This window comes from Cibotium barometz, chromosome 48, assembly GCF_041138505.1.
Source record: "Cibotium barometz isolate CiBa-2024 chromosome 48, ASM4113850v1, whole genome shotgun sequence".
In the NCBI taxonomy this organism is placed as follows: domain Eukaryota; kingdom Viridiplantae; phylum Streptophyta; class Polypodiopsida; order Cyatheales; family Cibotiaceae; genus Cibotium; species Cibotium barometz.
This window is the reverse complement of record NC_141093.1, coordinates 19,344,110-19,363,462: the sequence shown is the minus strand read 5'-3', so window position 1 is coordinate 19,363,462 and position 19,353 is coordinate 19,344,110. Positions and strand designations below refer to the sequence as shown.

General features: G+C 42.7%; 2 pseudogenes across 1 annotated transcript; both read right to left on the bottom strand.

Annotated features, from left to right (window-relative positions):
- Nucleotides 1-2,420: 2,420 nt before the first annotated feature.
- Nucleotides 2,421-18,783, bottom strand: LOC147610921 (beta-amylase 1, chloroplastic pseudogene; annotated as a pseudogene). Its single transcript, XR_015263897.1, has 3 exons — nucleotides 18,686-18,783; nucleotides 16,345-17,131; nucleotides 2,421-2,598 (listed from the first exon to the last, which is right to left on the bottom strand). The product of XR_015263897.1 is annotated as a beta-amylase 1, chloroplastic pseudogene (transcript).
- LOC147610922 (beta-amylase 1, chloroplastic pseudogene) lies at nucleotides 2,646-5,036 on the bottom strand (annotated as a pseudogene).
- Nucleotides 18,784-19,353: the final 570 nt, after the last annotated feature.

The window sequence follows — 19,353 nt, the reverse complement described above, 5'->3', positions numbered from 1 at the left end:
CGCACACAGAGATATACACATGCATACACATTGACGCATGCACACACACACACACACACGGGGCAATACACAATTGCACGTACATGTACACAAAGTTGACACACAGTCACATACAATCGACACATACACAGTCTGAGCGTGAGGGCAGCATGAGCCGCCTTCATTAAGGCTTTACGACTTGATGGTGCACTCACATAGACGTGCACACACACTATCGACACATAAAAGCACATATAGTGGCACGCACGTGCACGGATGAAGTTGGTATGCACACAATTGACACACGTATACACATGCAACTCCACGTGTATGCAAGCGCGCGCGCGCACACACACACACACACACACATGTACACTATTTAAGTGCAAGGGTCTATACCTGTAGTAGCACGCGAGAGAGTGTGTGTGTATGTGAAGGTGCACGTGTGGGTGTATATGTGTGTGTGAGAGAGGGTGCACGTGTATGTGTGTATGTGTGTGAGAGAGAGATGTGTGAACCCACACACATGTACACATACATATTTATAGTAGAGTTCATCCTAACAAAACCTTATGAGTGTATTCACACATATACTCAACTCATATTCAAATATAAGCTCACAAGTTGGTACATAGGACAATTGAAATATTATCTCAAGGTGATTGCTAAGTTTTATTTTTATACGTGGGTCCACGACTTGCATGCTCCCTCTTGCCACATGCTCTCTCTTCTGAAGGTGGCACAACCACTCCAAAAGCAATGTGAGAAACTAAACCCATACCTACCACGTGGCAGGTTCTCTCTCTTCTGAAGGTGGCACAACCACTCGAGAAGCAATGCGGGAAACTAAACCCATACCTACCACGTGGCAAGTTTGGGAGCTTCTCTCCGACCACGTGGCACATGATAGCAATGTAATACCAAGAGGGTAGCGTGCAGCCGCATCAAACCGTATGTCAAGTACTAGTACTAATAGTGTGTATTGACCTTGTTACCATAAGTGTGTGCACCCCTAGCACTTCTTACTAACCCCCTAACTCATTTACCACTACTAAATTTGCATGTGTCTCACAAATCCTCCCCTTAGAAGTGGATGCAATCCTTGCATAAGTGCATATAGAAAGTTTCGCCAAGAATGCAAGTAGTGGCATGGCTAACCAAGCAAAGGATAAGAGTTGCAAGGTCAGTTGCAGCAAGTTGTGAATTCCAATAGATTACTAAAAATCATTGAGGCTCAATAGGTGAGGTTACGATGGTAGGCAAGGGTCGTTGGAGCAGGTATGGTTTTTTATTTTTAAAAGGTGGGGACGTCGTGGACTTAGGTTTCAAGGATGTTTTGAGGGGCGTATGCATGTGGAGCACGCGGACGCTCTAGAGTTTTCTAGGGTCGCCCTTCTCTCTCTCTCTCTCTTCAATCGACTCTGGTAATTCTCCCTTCTCTCGGAGTTGTGAGGACAGTTCGAGAGAGTGAACTTGTGAAGAAAAAGCCAGAAAGAGACAAGCAGAGTTCCCAGACGATGCAAAGAGAGAGGTGATGCCGCCTGAACACCACCCACTATTTAAGAGTTTAAAGAGAGAGAGAGAGAGAGAGAGTGAGCTTGTCTCTCGAACTCTCCTCACAAGGAGATGTGACCCCTCTCACTCTCTCTCACTCTCCTCACATGACCTCTCGCTGTCGAAATCTGCTTGGTCGTCTGCATCACCTGCTTGGTCGTCTGCATCACGACCGAGCGACCTGTTGGTCTGTATCTTCCTTGGCCGCACGATCCAAACCTTAGCATATACTGAGGTTCAGCTGCAGCCACACCTAAAACTTAGCATATGGGATTAATAAATTAATGTACGTCTAGTCTGAGTTATGAAATGGATGAAGATCAATTTAACAAATTAATGACCCAATTATCAATCTTGATTTGTTATATAAGAACCAGCCGAACAAGATCAGAAATTTTAAATACAGACAGACAGCATAATTCTCAAGTCACATACAACCGGCCATTTCGTGTCTAAACTTTTCACTGACAGACAAAACTCCACATACAAACAGCCACTTCAACTGCTACTTCAAGAATAGACTTTTCACTATGTTTGCCAATCTGGACAGGCGCTCAAGGTAACGGATGACAATGGCGTGGCGTTGGGACAAGGGTTTGTGATGAGTGCTCACATTAGAGATAAGATTATAGGGGTCGGAACCTTTCCCTAGTATGACGTCCTCCATATCTTCCCAGCTATTTACCGAGTCTAATGAAACCAGTGTACCAAAATACCAAAAAGAGTTGTAATTCAAAATGAAGCAAAAAAATACAAGAGATTTGAGGAATATATATATATATATATTTAGACACATGAACGCTTCTAAAGAAATGATTTTACTTAGAATTAATTGGATTTTCGTTGCTGTTGATGTGGAAAGTCTTAATTGTATGCTCCATGAAGACTCAAGGTCTTCAATTTCAGGTCCTCTTGCAGAGGTGGTTCTTTGTTTCCTGGGATTATTATGAAACCCGACTGCAAGCTAGAAACAGGACTTCTTTGAAGAGCTTTGAGACAACGTATTGTTGAAGGGTTGCGTTATATGATGTGGCAAATAACTGTGGCAGAACTGTACAAAAGAGGGTAGCTCCTTATTTCATCCAACAAAAATCTGTGAGCCTCTTTGGTGTTTAGGCCAACGCAGCTGCAGCTTCTTGAACAAGTGGTCGTGTTGCATGGACAAGCTCAGATGCTTTGTGCTCTTCATCCCATTCACTAGAAGTCTTTCCCTCTGCCATTTGCCTCACAAAACGCACAAACAATCGCCAATTATCACCCTGAAACAAACTTTGACTCATCCTCAGGAAGGTGAAAGCACACATTGGTTCATAGGTGGCCCCATGCGGATCGTCATGGAACATCAATCTTGAATTTTTGACCACCTGCCTGTGTGCTCCATCGTCAAAGCGAGGCAATGCATTCTCTCCAGCAACGGGCACTTCTGCTTTCCTTGCCGCCAAAACCACTTGCTTAATCAAATTCTCAGGAGAACAGCGAGCTTCAGCTGGCTGCTCAAAGTCTTTCATCTCAATGCAAGTGAAGTTCAAAACAACACCATGCCTACCAAACATTTTAGCGATTGGCAGATACCCATCCCGGAAACGAGTATTATAATAGCCAGCCGTCAGTTCAGCAGGATGGGAGCGTGAGCCATAATGCCAGTGGATACCAGCAACTTTTCCTGAAAGTTTAACCCCACTGGCTCTGAAAATACCCTCTGCAGAAGTCAGTATCCTCTCTCCATGCGCAAGCAACAAGTTGGAGTACCACTCTAAGAAGAATGCTCCGTAGGGTGAATTCCATCCTCCTTCCCTTCTGAAAAAATCAGTATCCTCTGGCCAATTATTGTAGTATACATAAACTTTGTACCTAAGAAAATGAGGACTTTTGACTATCTAATGCTTAATCAAATTATGTAACTATATTTCCAACTTTGAATATGATGTTCCAACAAAAGAACTTGAAACGAAATTCCTTGATTTACTAGGAGAGATTAGCCACTAAAGGTAAACAAATGCCTGTTTTTTTACTGTTTACAGGGTGCCTGAGTGGACAAAACTGGGCACCCTGATCTTGCAACCACCCATGATTGACCCGAGTTTGTAGGTATGCTGTAACCCTAAGAGCTGCTATGTTGAGACTTCAACAATAAATATCATTTGGTTGCAACAAAGAGAAAAAGAGTGGGTAGAATGTTTACTTTAGATGTACGCATGCTTGAGGTGAAAACAACTATGTTTGCATAACGTGCAAGTGTTGTGGCCGACATAGATATTTGGCACAAACGTATTGGTCATGTGAATGAGCAGCAATTGCTCACACCATCCAAATGTGGTTTATGAGGAACTTTCATAAATTGGCTCTCCAACCCAACTATGTAGTTCAAGTCTGGCATGGTGATCGTCATGTAGATCAAGCTACCCCTATACATAGTGGGATTCTCCAACATTTCACTTGTATTCACACTCAGCTTGCCATTCTGATCCAGTGATATAGAAATGGGCTTACAACCATCCATACCATATTTGGACAACATGTCCAATGCATACTGTCTTTGTGATAGCCATATGCCCTCAGGCATCTTGATGACCTCAATGCCAAGAAAATATCTCAGCTCACCCAAATCCTTCATGTCAAACTTCTTCTTGAGGAGACCCTTCACATGCTCAACTTCCTGCTCATTGTCACCCCCAACAATCAAGTCATCCACATAAATGGTAATGATAACAATCCCCTTATCACTCTTTTGCATATAGATTGAATGATCTGCATATGCCATATGAAAGCCAATGGTGACAAGATACTCTACGATTTTGTCATGCCATGCTCTTGGCACCTATTTCAGACCATATAAGGCTTTATGCAGCCTGCACACATAATCTGAGTGACTAGGTGGCTAGTCCAGATACACTTTTTCTTGTAACTCACCATGCAAGAATGGATTCTTTACATGATGTAAGACCCAACCTTTTAATGCAGCCCCACTGTAATTACATCTCTCACGGTGTTGCCATCTGGGCAATGGGGCTGAATGTCTCCTCATAATCAATGCAGTAGGTTTGAGCATAACCTTTAGCTGGCCAATCTGGATTTGTACCATTCGAGCAAGTAAGATGGCAAAGTGCGTTATGATAGGTTGGGCATGAAACCATGTTACGGACGGGAATCCAGGTCCTCCACACTCCACCGATCGCTCTGACCGTCAGTGCCCTCCGATGGCTTCGACCGTTGTCAACGTTGGTGCCCTTCGACCCCTCCGACCACCAGTGCCCTCCGACGGCTCCGACCTTCATCACCGATCGGTGCCCTCTGACGGATCCGACCGTCACATCACCACCGGTGCCTTCCGACGGCTTCGACCGGCATCACATCCAGTGCCCTCCGACCACTCTGAGACCGTCGGTGTGCTCCGACCACTGGTACCCTCCGACGGCTCCAACCGCCATCACCGCCCAGTGCCCTCCGACCATCACCACTGTTGGTGCCCTCCGACCATCGTCAGTGTCGGTGCCCTCCGACATCTCCGACGTGCTTGGCCAACTCCAATGGCACTCAAGGAGGCAACACCCTTCTCTCTTTCCGGAGGGATGGCGAGATCCTCTTGAGCACCATCTTCCTTTTCTCGGCAGAATATCTTCTCTCTAGATCTTCCCTGTACACTACATGATGAGGGTTGGGACTTCGAGGAGGAGGACGCCTGAGGAGGAGATAAGGGGAGCACTCTCTCGGCACACGAGGGGATATATAGACACACACTCTTAGAGATAGACACCCTCTTGTAGGACATACATTGTAGCACATTCTTTGTGTTGGAGCACATTCTCTGTGTTGTAGCACATTCTCTGTGTTGGAGCACAGTCTCTTTTGTATCATTCTTGTCTATAGTTTGGTATACAGTGTTGCACTCTTGTGGTGTTTTGTCTATCGCTCTGTGTGAGTGTGGTCAATGGTGGGTGTGGTGCACCTTATAGAGCTAATATGATAGAGAAAAAAGAAATCCAATGTTAGATAAAAGAACTTTTAGAGAGAGGTTTGATTAGATGTAGTAGCTCAACTTATGGTGCTCCTGTACTTTTGGTCAAGAAAAATAACTGCACATACCATATGTGTATTAGACTATAGAGCCTTAAACAAGATTACGGTAAAGAATAGGTATCCCATCCCCAGAGTTGATGACTTATTGGGATAAATTGAGAGGGGATATGAAATTTAGCAAGATTGACCTTAAGTGTGGCTATATCAAGTAAGAATGGACAAGGAGGATGTGTTTAAGACTACATTCAAGACTCAATCCAGTCATTATAGGTTTTTTGTAATGCCCTTTGGACTTACCAATGCTCCTGTGACTTTTAGGCACATGATGAACCACATATTCCTCAAATATGTCTATTTTTGTGATTGTTTGTTTCTTGCATACATTTCTAGATCTCCTAAAGAAGGCTAAACAATTCCATTGGACTAATAGACATGATTCCATTGTACCAAATAAACATGATTCCATTGTACCAAATAGACATGATTCCATTGGACCAAAAGTCATGATAGATCTTTTCAAGATTTGAAAGAAGCTCTTATTCATGCCCCTGTGTTACAACTTCTTGACTTTACTAGACCATTCTTTGTAGTTGTGATCGATGTCAGTGGATATAGGGTTGGGGCAGTCCTCATGCCCTTTTCTTATGAGAGCCACAAGCTGAGACAATTAGAGTAGTGCAACTATAGTACATATATGACAAGGAATTGATTATTGTAGTAATGCTCTTAGGCTTTGAAACATTATCTTATGGGTCTCAAATTCCTAATCAAGACTAATAAATAGAGTATTAGACACACTTTCTCAACCCTTGATTTCAGATATACACATCAACGAATGGATGTCTTTTATTTAGAGTTTTCAGCCACAATGATATAATATCAACCTAGCAAGGAGTTATTTGACACCATAAAGGATTTGTATGAGCAAGATTTGGATTTTTCGGAGTCTTAGAACTCAATGAAACATAAAATATAGATTCCTACTCATATAATGAAGGATATATTTTCTTCTAAAAAAATACTATATCTCACATAACCATTTAGATAGCTTATTTTAAAGGAGATGCATCAACCTCCATACATGGGTCATAGAGGGGTATCCTCTACATTACATTCTATGGATAGAGAGTTTTATTGGCCTAAAATGAAAAAGGATGTAGCTAGATTTATTGTCGAGTGCATGACTTGTCAAAAGATCAAGAGGTGCAAAGGCAAGACTCAAGGCCATTGATGTCATTACCCATTGCCAATGAACCATGGGAGCATATATCAATGGACTTCCCTCTCTGAATCTTAATGACATGGTTTGGACTATAGTAAACCTCTTTTGTAAATAAGCCTAGGTTATTAAAGACATGATTTGGAATATAGTGAGCCTATTTAGTAAACAAGCCTCGTTTTTGCATGGTTTATTCCATACAAAAAGGCATTGACATCTCAACAAGCCGCACACTTGTTTATCAAGAAAATCTTTGTACATCATGGATTACCGTTGTGAGGCTGGAAAAACAAACCAAAAAAACATGTATATTTGTGTTGTTTGTGTATCAAACAATAATGGTTGGTTTGTACTTAGGGTAGGCATTATAGCATGTTTGATCTTCAGAGAGAGAGTAGAGGGGGTTGTGCTTGAAATGCATTATTACATTTTGCATTTTTATAGCATTATGGTGGATGCATTGTGTGGGAATGTCATAGCTCAAGAGATGATGATGTATCTTGTCAAGAGCTCTCCATGATTGATATGTTTTGAACCCAATAGTAGCACATTGGTAATGATACCTAGGCTGGTAAACTTTGACAATGGTTGCTTGAGAAGACTGGGTGCAGTGGTTCATCATTTCAAGAGTTTATCATCACAAAGGCTACTTTTTGTGGCTTATTCTAAGAAGAGACAAGGTTTGGTGATGGTGGCCGAGGTTGGGTAACACTAAGGCATGACCAATATTTTGATTGGCTGCTAGAGTGATAGCAAGGTAGTTTTTTATCATGTATATAAAGGTATTGTACAAAATCATTTAAAGGGTTTTCACCAAGGTATCTAATACCTTAGTGGCCACCATTGGATATAAAAACAACACATCAAGATTGATGCAGCCGTGTGAATAAGTTGGCAGAAGAACTAGTCATCAGAATCATCTCGACCATCGAGACGAAGTGAGCTCGACAGAATTAGCAGTCGCATGGGAGCATGGCATGAAGTTGGTGAGGGTTGTCTTTCTGAGTTGTATAGCAAGCACGTGAAGAAGTCGACACGCAAATGGCAAGGGAAGACTCAACTGTCAAGGAAGATTCTAAGGCTTGGGTTGCATAAACAGGTGAGCTTTTGGAGGACCCCACTATGTACAAGCACATAGTGGGTAGCTTGATCTACATCAACATTATTAGGCCAGACTGAGCTATGTTGTTAGACTTGTGAGTTAGTTTACGTAGGCCTTTGAAAGCCACACTTAGATGTGGCTAGATGGATTCTCAAGTACATAAAGTCTACAATTGATTATGGACTTTTTTATAAGGCTAGCAAAAAGATACAGCTACATGGGTACACACAGATGCTGATTGGGTTGGTTGTGTCATATCTACTAGCTTTATGTTTTCTTTTAAGACTGCTGTTGGAATTGGAGTGGTAAGAAATAGCCGACAATTACCTTATCCAGTATAGAGGTAGAGTACATATGCAGTATAGAGGTAGAGTACATATCCAGTATATAGAGGTAGAGTACAAGGGTGCTGCTATGGCAGCGTGTGAGGTAGCTTGGCTTCAAAAGCTACTTGATGTGCCCATGTTGATTAGGGCCATTGTCATTTATTATGGTGCTTATCATACTAGGATAAAGTATATTGAAGTGTATTATCACTTGTGAGGGAGAAGGTCTTAGCAAGTGATGTAGATTTGGTATATGTCAGCAAAAACAGAGACATGTAGCTAAGATCTTTACGAAGGCACTGGGTACAGAGAATCTCTACATGTTTAGGAGCTTACTTAGAGTGAAATGTGTGGAGTAGAGCTTGAGGAGGAGTGTTGAGATATTGGTCTCAACTAACATAGTAAACATTGATGACCCACCCTAGGTGATAGCATCCACACTTGCACGGTTGGTGAGATTATGGTTGATATTATGCCGCCAGTGGATGACATGCTATGTGATGGCCACATTTGGATTACTAGAGTATGGCATAGTTATAGTGCCATCTCATAGTTGGGTTCACACTATGGACCTACCTTGTATAATTTTAGGAGGAGAGTACTTTCCCTTATAGTATGTATTCTTATCTTTATTATATAATAGATTGAGAGAAGAAGAAGATAGAAGAAAACTCAGCCATCCATCTCTCTATTAGGTCTTTCTCTCTCTTATGTGTGTGTGTTTTCTTGCAAGGATTTCAAGCTCTCCCTCTCCCCTACATTCACTTTATAAGACCACCTCTAAGTGAGTACAAGTGAAGCTAGTATAAATATTGCATGAGGGACAGTAGGCCTCAAAATCTTCTCATCCTTGGAAGTTCAAGTCTCAATAAGTTCTCTTTTATAAGGAAATTCTCAACTTTGGAGAGACTTATCCACCTGAATGATTGAGAACTTAAGAGCCCACACTCTTGAACCTGAAGAGGAGGAGGATGAGCTATGCCACACTGAGTGCTCTTCTTCCATACCCATGACAAAATGAAAGCCAAAAGTGCCCATGAACAAGCTGGAACACTTAATACGATGAAATGAAAGCTAAAAGTGCCCACACGAACAAGCTGGAACACTTAATACAATGAAATGAATGTCGTGTTACCTACTATCACTTATAAAGGAATGATGGTCTTTGAAATCTTAGATATTGGTGCTGGTGATTATGCTAGTGTCAACATAATCATCAAGGATTTCTAGGAGGCTTGTGGAAGCCCACATCTTGTAGGCACAAGCCTCTTGGTTAAGCTTGCCAAAATGGAAACACAACTAAACCTTTTGGCATCCTTTAGCTTATAAATTTAAGACCTTTGGGCTAAGTTTCCACCACACATTTGTGGTGATGGATTTTCAAAGAAGATGGTCATACACCATAATCCTCGGAAAACCTTATATGAGAGACACAAGGTTGGTTCACAATTGGGAAAGTAATCACATATACGTACGTAAGGGTAACCAGTCCTTGGAGGGATAATAAATTTGAAAATAAAGAAGCCTCATCCCATGGGTTGAGGCATTCTTGCCAATGAATTTGTGATACAACCACTTAGACCACATCTATTGATATCTATAATGTTGGATGGTGAAGATGAGGACCAAGAATATGATGCCCTCCAAGCATGCTAACTTCAAGGATTGATATCTATAGAGCTTATAAGAATATGTTGGATGGTAAAGATGAGGAACAAGAATATGAGCCCCTCCCAGAGCATGCAAACCAAATTTAGGTTTTCGTGATGACCATGAATACTCCTCCATACAAGCTTGGGACAAAGTTTGCATGATTAGACGGTGCCAAAATCATACCTTGTTTGTTCTCGCCACATTTGAAATAGAACCATTGATCAAACCTGCTTGTCTTGAGATAGAATTCCCTTTAAAATACCATGTAGCCAGTCTTGGCCCACCTTGTTGACACTAGGGCTAGTCATAACATGTTTCCTTAGGAGATGTGGACCTCATTAGGCCACCCAACACTTGCACCATCCTCAACAACCATTACCACGATAAACAATTCCTAATCTATGAGACCATCGGTGGTTTTGAAGTTGAATTTTATTTTAAAACTAAACCTACATCATTTTACAAATTTTATGTGACCCCCCATAGGTAGAATGAAAGAGAGAATCATCATTGGGAGGGGATTGATTGTAGCCCACTGATTGTGTAGTCTATTGGCAGAAAAGAACTATAACACTCAAGCTTCCGTATCTATACCCTTAGTGGATGAGGACGCCCTACACCTATCAACATCCTTCACTTACAAGCCATCACCTCAAGTAACCTAACACTCAACACTCCTCTTGCCTCGCCATGTTGACCACCTCCTCAAAAAATTATGGAGATCAAATATAGCGAGGATGAAGGCCACCCCCCAAACCTTAACCTCAACAACAACAACCCTTCAGGGAGGTCATGGGTTCCCAAGAGTACCTTGGCTAGATGAGGGAAGCATGATGTCCAAGCAAAGATATGGCAGTAGAGCAGCAGCAGCCACCAGAAGCCTACCCATGAGTGGAGATCTGTTAACACAATAGAGTTTTACCCCCAACCCCTGAGCACCATTGGATCCCCTTGTCAAGATGTTAGAAGCTTAAGGCTTCTATACGACCCTTCTATTTTGAAAATATTGGGGGAAGAGAGAGAGCTTGAGCTCTTGTAAGCACACACACACACACAATAATGGAGAAGACACATAGTGATGGAAGGCTAAAATATTCTTCTACTTGTTGCTCTTAAAAGAGGTCTACGAAAGATAAGTGAAAAAACAAATATAAGTACTAGAGTACTATGTATAAGCATTTCATAATGTGAACATGCTAAGTAGGTGAGCTGGCAAGGTAAGTATGCCATAACTCGGTTGGACTATGTGTAGTCCGGCTGTAGAATTACTTGCGAGGATACGTCGTGTTGAGGCTACCAAAATGCATAAGTGGTGTAAAGGTGGAATGGTCACCCATCAATGTCAGCTCGTGTTAAGATTGACATCTCAACACTCCCCCTCAAGCTCAACTCCATCTCCAAGACTCCAAGCATAGTGTAGAATTTGTGAAGATTCTCTTCTCCTAAGGCCTTGGTGAAAATGTTAGCTACCTACTCCTATGTGCTGACATACACAAGATCAACATCTCCTGCCACATGATCTTCTCGTCGAAGTCATAGAGGAACCCAGTATATGTGTTTGGTCTACACATGAAACACTGGGTTCCTAGCCAAGTGTATGCTACAAAGGTTATAGATGACAACCTGCATGTCCACATATGCAGCCCTAAATCTCAAAGTAGCTTACCTCACAACGCCTCTATACTCTATCTCTATAGTTGACAAGGCGGTTGTTGGCTGTTTGTGCTCCACGTAATAGTACTACTCCCAACAAAGGAAAACATAAACCTGCTAGTAGATCTTCTATCCAAGATGCTACCAACCCACCAGTGTATCTATACACCTGCAATCGTATACCAGCCTCATAAAAGAGGCCATATTCCACTGTAGACCTCACACTATCCAAATGTGGCTTCTTAGGAGCCTGCATAAATTAGATCTCCAACCCAACTGTGTGGTTCATGTCTGGCTTGGTGATCGTCATGTAGATCAAGCTGCCCACTATCTTCCTGCACATAGTGGCATTCTCCAGAATCTCACCTATGTTTGCACTCAGCTTGCCATTCTAATCCAATAGTACAAAAATTACAACCAACAATACCATATATTTGGACAACATCATGTCCAATGCATACTATCCCTCAGACGTCCTATGATGACCTCAATGGCAAGAAAGTATCTTAGCTTACCCAAATCCTTCATGTCAAACTTCTTCTTAAGGAGACCCTTTACATTCTGAACTTTCTTACCACCCCAACAATCAAGTCATCCACATAGATGGTGATGACCACCACAAACCCCTTATCACTCTTTGCACATAGAGTGAATGACTAGCATCTACCATATGAAAGCCAATAGTGATAAGATACTGTGAAATCTTATCATGCCATGCTCGTGGTGCCTGCTTCAAGCCATACAAGGCTTTACGTAGCCTGCACACATAATTTAGGTGACTTAAATCCTCATAACTAGGTGGCTAGTCCAAATATACTTCTTCTTGTTGTTGCTTCTCACGATGCAAGAACATGTTCTTAACATCCATCTGATGTAAAACCCAAACTTTTGACACATCCACACCACTACAATAATAGCTCTCACGTTTTGCCATCTTGGTAACAACGGGGCTAAATATCTCCTCATAATCAATGTTGTAGGTATGAGCATAGCTCTCACGTTTTGCCATCTTGGCAATAACGGGGCTAAATATCTCCTCATAATCAATGTTGTAGGTATGAGCATAACCTTTGGGTGGCAACCAATCTCACCTTGTACAACATGCTAATGCTTTCATCTGAGTTATACTTCACTTTGTAGATCCACTTACATCCAATATCCTTTTTACCCTGAGGTAAAGACACCAATTCCCATGTCTTATTTGCATCCAATACAGCCATTTGTTCATCCATGGCTTTCTCCCAATGTACATGCCCAACAACATTCTCAAAACATGTGGGTTCAACCTCTTGCTGCACAACCTTTGCCATATATTCATAATGGTGAGCTACATAACCATCATAGTTAATTCTTAAACAAGGTTTTTGACCCTACTCGACATGCATGTTCTTGGGATCTATCCTTGGTGTCCTTGTGGTTGCCTTAGTCTTCCTTGCACCAGCTGTCCTAATAGCTAGAATTCTAAACTCCTCATCAAGGCTTTGCTATGATCTACTAAACTCTCCATCAACTTATGAATGCCCTTCTGAAATGTCAGGCATACTGACTCATCAACCTTCTCTTTACCTTTATGTGATGCACTTGCTGAGCCTGCAAGATTGATTTTCTAACACAGCCTACCATTCCATGCTCTATCAATAGATCCATTGCTCTAGAGGACTCTCTCGATCCATTCATCAGTGACTGTGATTACTGACCTATATTCTACACAACCATCTGCTCTTGTGTATCATCTAATCGAGTCTTTTACAGTAGTATACCAATTGCTCATCTCATCATCAAGGACAATCCTTGCTCACCCTCATCTCATGTGTGACAGGATTATAACATGTGTACCCCTTTTTCTTAAGGGAGTAACTAATGAACATTTTAGCCTTTAGATCCAACTTAATGTGTAACTCATCAGGAATGTGTACATATGCAATGCATCCAAACACTTTCATGTGTGAAAAATATGGTTTTCTGCCAGTATACTGCTCCTTTGGAGTCACTGTGTATACACATAAATGCACACACACACTTGCACACATACGCACAACACACACAGATATACACATGCACGTGCACGTGTACGTGCATGCACACACTCGTGTGCAATCATACACACATGCACGTATGCACACACAAGTATTCGTGCATACGCACACACGTACACACACATGCACATACTTACACACGTGCACCCACACACACAAGCATATAGATACACACCCACACTCTTGCGCACGTGCACATACACGCACACGCACACAGAGATATACACATGCATACACATTGACGCATGCACACACACACACACACACGGGGCAATACACAATTGCACGTACATGTACACAAAGTTGACACACAGTCACATACAATCGACACATACACAGTCTGAGCGTGAGGGCAGCATGAGCCGCCTTCATTAAGGCTTTACGACTTGATGGTGCACTCACATAGACGTGCACACACACTATCGACACATAAAAGCACATATAGTGGCACGCACGTGCACGGATGAAGTTGGTATGCACACAATTGACACACGTATACACATGCAACTCCACGTGTATGCAAGCGCGCGCGCACACACACACACACACACACACATGTACACTATTTAAGTGCAAGGGTCTATACCTGTAGTAGCACGCGAGAGAGTGTGTGTGTATGTGAAGGTGCACGTGTGGGTGTATATGTGTGTGTGAGAGAGGGTGCACGTGTATGTGTGTATGTGTGTGAGAGAGAGATGTGTGAACCCACACACATGTACACATACATATTTATAGTAGAGTTCATCCTAACAAAACCTTATGAGTGTATTCACACATATACTCAACTCATATTCAAATATAAGCTCACAAGTTGGTACATAGGACAATTGAAATATTATCTCAAGGTGATTGCTAAGTTTTATTTTTATACGTGGGTCCACGACTTGCATGCTCCCTCTTGCCACATGCTCTCTCTTCTGAAGGTGGCACAACCACTCCAAAAGCAATGTGAGAAACTAAACCCATACCTACCACGTGGCAGGTTCTCTCTCTTCTGAAGGTGGCACAACCACTCGAGAAGCAATGCGGGAAACTAAACCCATACCTACCACGTGGCAAGTTTGGGAGCTTCTCTCCGACCACGTGGCACATGATAGCAATGTAATACCAAGAGGGTAGCGTGCAGCCGCATCAAACCGTATGTCAAGTACTAGTACTAATAGTGTGTATTGACCTTGTTACCATAAGTGTGTGCACCCCTAGCACTTCTTACTAACCCCCTAACTCATTTACCACTACTAAATTTGCATGTGTCTCACAAATCCTCCCCTTAGAAGTGGATGCAATCCTTGCATAAGTGCATATAGAAAGTTTCGCCAAGAATGCAAGTAGTGGCATGGCTAACCAAGCAAAGGATAAGAGTTGCAAGGTCAGTTGCAGCAAGTTGTGAATTCCAATAGATTACTAAAAATCATTGAGGCTCAATAGGTGAGGTTACGATGGTAGGCAAGGGTCGTTGGAGCAGGTATGGTTTTTTATTTTTAAAAGGTGGGGACGTCGTGGACTTAGGTTTCAAGGATGTTTTGAGGGGCGTATGCATGTGGAGCACGCGGACGCTCTAGAGTTTTCTAGGGTCGCCCTTCTCTCTCTCTCTCTCTTCAATCGACTCTGGTAATTCTCCCTTCTCTCGGAGTTGTGAGGACAGTTCGAGAGAGTGAACTTGTGAAGAAAAAGCCAGAAAGAGACAAGCAGAGTTCCCAGACGATGCAAAGAGAGAGGTGATGCCGCCTGAACACCACCCACTATTTAAGAGTTTAAAGAGAGAGAGAGAGAGAGAGAGTGAGCTTGTCTCTCGAACTCTCCTCACAAGGAGATGTGACCCCTCTCACTCTCTCTCACTCTCCTCACATGACCTCTCGCTGTCGAAATCTGCTTGGTCGTCTGCATCACCTGCTTGGTCGTCTGCATCACGACCGAGCGACCTGTTGGTCTGTATCTTCCTTGGCCGCACGATCCAAACCTTAGCATATACTGAGGTTCAGCTGCAGCCACACCTAAAACTTAGCATATGGGATTAATAAATTAATGTACGTCTAGTCTGAGTTATGAAATGGATGAAGATCAATTTAACAAATTAATGACCCAATTATCAGTCTTGATTTGTTATATAAGAACCAGCCGAACAAGATCAGAAATTTTAAATACAGACAGACAGCATAATTCTCAAGTCACATACAACCGGCCATTTCGTGTCTAAACTTTTCACTGACAGACAAAACTCCACATACAAACAGCCACTTCAACTGCTACTTCAAGAATAGACTTTTCACTATGTTTGCCAATCTGGACAGGCGCTCAAGGTAACGGATGACAATGGCGTGGCGTTGGGACAAGGGTTTGTGATGAGTGCTCACATTAGAGATAAGATTATAGGGGTCGGAACCTTTCCCTAGTATGACGTCCTCCATATCTTCCCAGCTATTTACCGAGTCTAATGAAACCAGTGTACCAAAATACCAAAAAGAGTTGTAATTCAAAATGAAGCAAAAAAATACAAGAGATTTGAGGAATATATATATATATATATTTAGACACATGAACGCTTCTAAAGAAATGATTTTACTTAGAATTAATTGGATTTTCGTTGCTGTTGATGTGGAAAGTCTTAATTGTATGCTCCATGAAGACTCAAGGTCTTCAATTTCAGGTCCTCTTGCAGAGGTGGTCCTTTGTTTCCTGGGATTATTATGAAACCCGACTGCAAGCTAGAAACAGGACTTCTTTGAAGAGCTTTGAGACAACGTATTGTTGAAGGGTTGCGTTATATGATGTGGCAAATAACTGTGGCAGAACTGTACAAAAGAGGGTAGCTCCTTATTTCATCCAACAAAAATCTGTGAGCCTCTTTGGTGTTTAGGCCAACGCAGCTGCAGCTTCTTGAACAAGTGGTCGTGTTGCATGGACAAGCTCAGATGCTTTGTGCTCTTCATCCCATTCACTAGAAGTCTTTCCCTCTGCCATTTGCCTCACAAAACGCACAAACAATCGCCAATTATCACCCTGAAACAAACTTTGACTCATCCTCAGGAAGGTGAAAGCACACATTGGTTCATAGGTGGCCCCATGCGGATCGTCATGGAACATCAATCTTGAATTTTTGACCACCTGCCTGTGTGCTCCATCGTCAAAGCGAGGCAATGCATTCTCTCCAGCAACGGGCACTTCTGCTTTCCTTGCCGCCAAAACCACTTGCTTAATCAAATTCTCAGGAGAACAGCGAGCTTCAGCTGGCTGCTCAAAGTCTTTCATCTCAATGCAAGTGAAGTTCAAAACAACACCATGCCTACCAAACATTTTAGCGATTGGCAGATACCCATCCCGGAAACGAGTATTATAATAGCCAGCCGTCAGTTCAGCAGGATGGGAGCGTGAGCCATAATGCCAGTGGATACCAGCAACTTTTCCTGAAAGTTTAACCCCACTGGCTCTGAAAATACCCTCTGCAGAAGTCAGTATCCTCTCTCCATGCGCAAGCAACAAGTTGGAGTACCACTCTAAGAAGAATGCTCCGTAGGGTGAATTCCATCCTCCTTCCCTTCTGAAAAAATCAGTATCCTCTGGCCAATTATTGTAGTATACATAAACTTTGTACCTAAGAAAATGAGGACTTTTGACTATCTAATGCTTAATCAAATTATGTAACTATATTTCCAACTTTGAATATGATGTTCCAACAAAAGAACTTGAAACGAAATTCCTTGATTTACTAGGAGAGATTAGCCACTAAAGGTAAACAAATGCCTGTTTTTTTACTGTTTACAGGGTGCCTGAGTGGACAAAACTGGGCACCCTGATCTTGCAACCACCCATGATTGACCCGAGTTTGTAGGTATGCTGTAACCCTAAGAGCTGCTATGTTGAGACTTCAACAATAAATATCATTTGGTTGCAACAAAGAGAAAAAGAGTGGGTAGAATGTTTACTTTAGATGTACGCATGCTTGAGGTGAAAACAACTATGTTTGCATAACGTGCAAGTGTTGTGGCCGACATAGATATTTGGCACAAACGTATTGGTCATGTGAATGAGCAGCAATTGCTCACACCATCCAAATGTGGTTTATGAGGAACTTTCATAAATTGGCTCTCCAACCCAACTATGTAGTTCAAGTCTGGCATGGTGATCGTCATGTAGATCAAGCTACCCCTATACATAGTGGGATTCTCCAACATTTCACTTGTATTCACACTCAGCTTGCCATTCTGATCCAGTGATATAGAAATGGGCTTACAACCATCCATACCATATTTGGACAACATGTCCAATGCATACTGTCTTTGTGATAGCCATATGCCCTCAGGCATCTTGATGACCTCAATGCCAAGAAAATATCTCAGCTCACCCAAATCCTTCATGTCAAACTTCTTCTTGAGGAGACCCTTCACATGCTCAACTTCCTGCTCATTGTCACCCCCAACAATCAAGTCATCCACATAAATGGTAATGATAACAATCCCCTTATCACTCTTTTGCATATAGATTGAATGATCTGCATATGCCATATGAAAGCCAATGGTGACAAGATACTCTACGATTTTGTCATGCCATGCTCTTGGCACCTATTTCAGACCATATAAGGCTTTATGCAGCCTGCACACATAATCTGAGTGACTAGGTGGCTAGTCCAGATACACTTTTTCTTGTAACTCACCATGCAAGAATGGATTCTTTACATGATGTAAGACCCAACCTTTTAATGCAGCCCCACTGTAATTACATCTCTCACGGTGTTGCCATCTGGGCAATGGGGCTGAATGTCTCCTCATAATCAATGCAGTAGGTTTGAGCATAACCTTTAGCTGGCCAATCTGGATTTGTACCATTCGAGCAAGTAAGATGGCAAAGTGCGTTATGATAGGTTGGGCATGAAACCATGTTACGGACGGGAATCCAGGTCCTCCACACTCCACCGATCGCTCTGACCGTCAGTGCCCTCCGATGGCTTCGACCGTTGTCAACGTTGGTGCCCTTCGACCCCTCCGACCACCAGTGCCCTCCGACGGCTCCGACCTTCATCACCGATCGGTGCCCTCTGACGGATCCGACCGTCACATCACCACCGGTGCCTTCCGACGGCTTCGACCGGCATCACATCCAGTGCCCTCCGACCACTCTGAGACCGTCGGTGTGCTCCGACCACTGGTACCCTCCGACGGCTCCAACCGCCATCACCGCCCAGTGCCCTCCGACCATCACCACTGTTGGTGCCCTCCGACCATCGTCAGTGTCGGTGCCCTCCGACATCTCCGACGTGCTTGGCCAACTCCAATGGCACTCAAGGAGGCAACACCCTTCTCTCTTTCCGGAGGGATGGCGAGATCCTCTTGAGCACCATCTTCCTTTTCTCGGCAGAATATCTTCTCTCTAGATCTTCCCTGTACACTACATGATGAGGGTTGGGACTTCGAGGAGGAGGACGCCTGAGGAGGAGATAAGGGGAGCACTCTCTCGGCACACGAGGGGATATATAGACACACACTCTTAGAGATAGACACCCTCTTGTAGGACATACATTGTAGCACATTCTTTGTGTTGGAGCACATTCTCTGTGTTGTAGCACATTCTCTGTGTTGGAGCACAGTCTCTTTTGTATCATTCTTGTCTATAGTTTGGTATACAGTGTTGCACTCTTGTGGTGTTTTGTCTATCGCTCTGTGTGAGTGTGGTCAATGGTGGGTGTGGTGCACCTTATAGAGCTAATATGATAGAGAAAAAAGAAATCCAATGTTAGATAAAAGAACTTTTAGAGAGAGGTTTGATTAGATGTAGTAGCTCAACTTATGGTGCTCCTGTACTTTTGGTCAAGAAAAATAA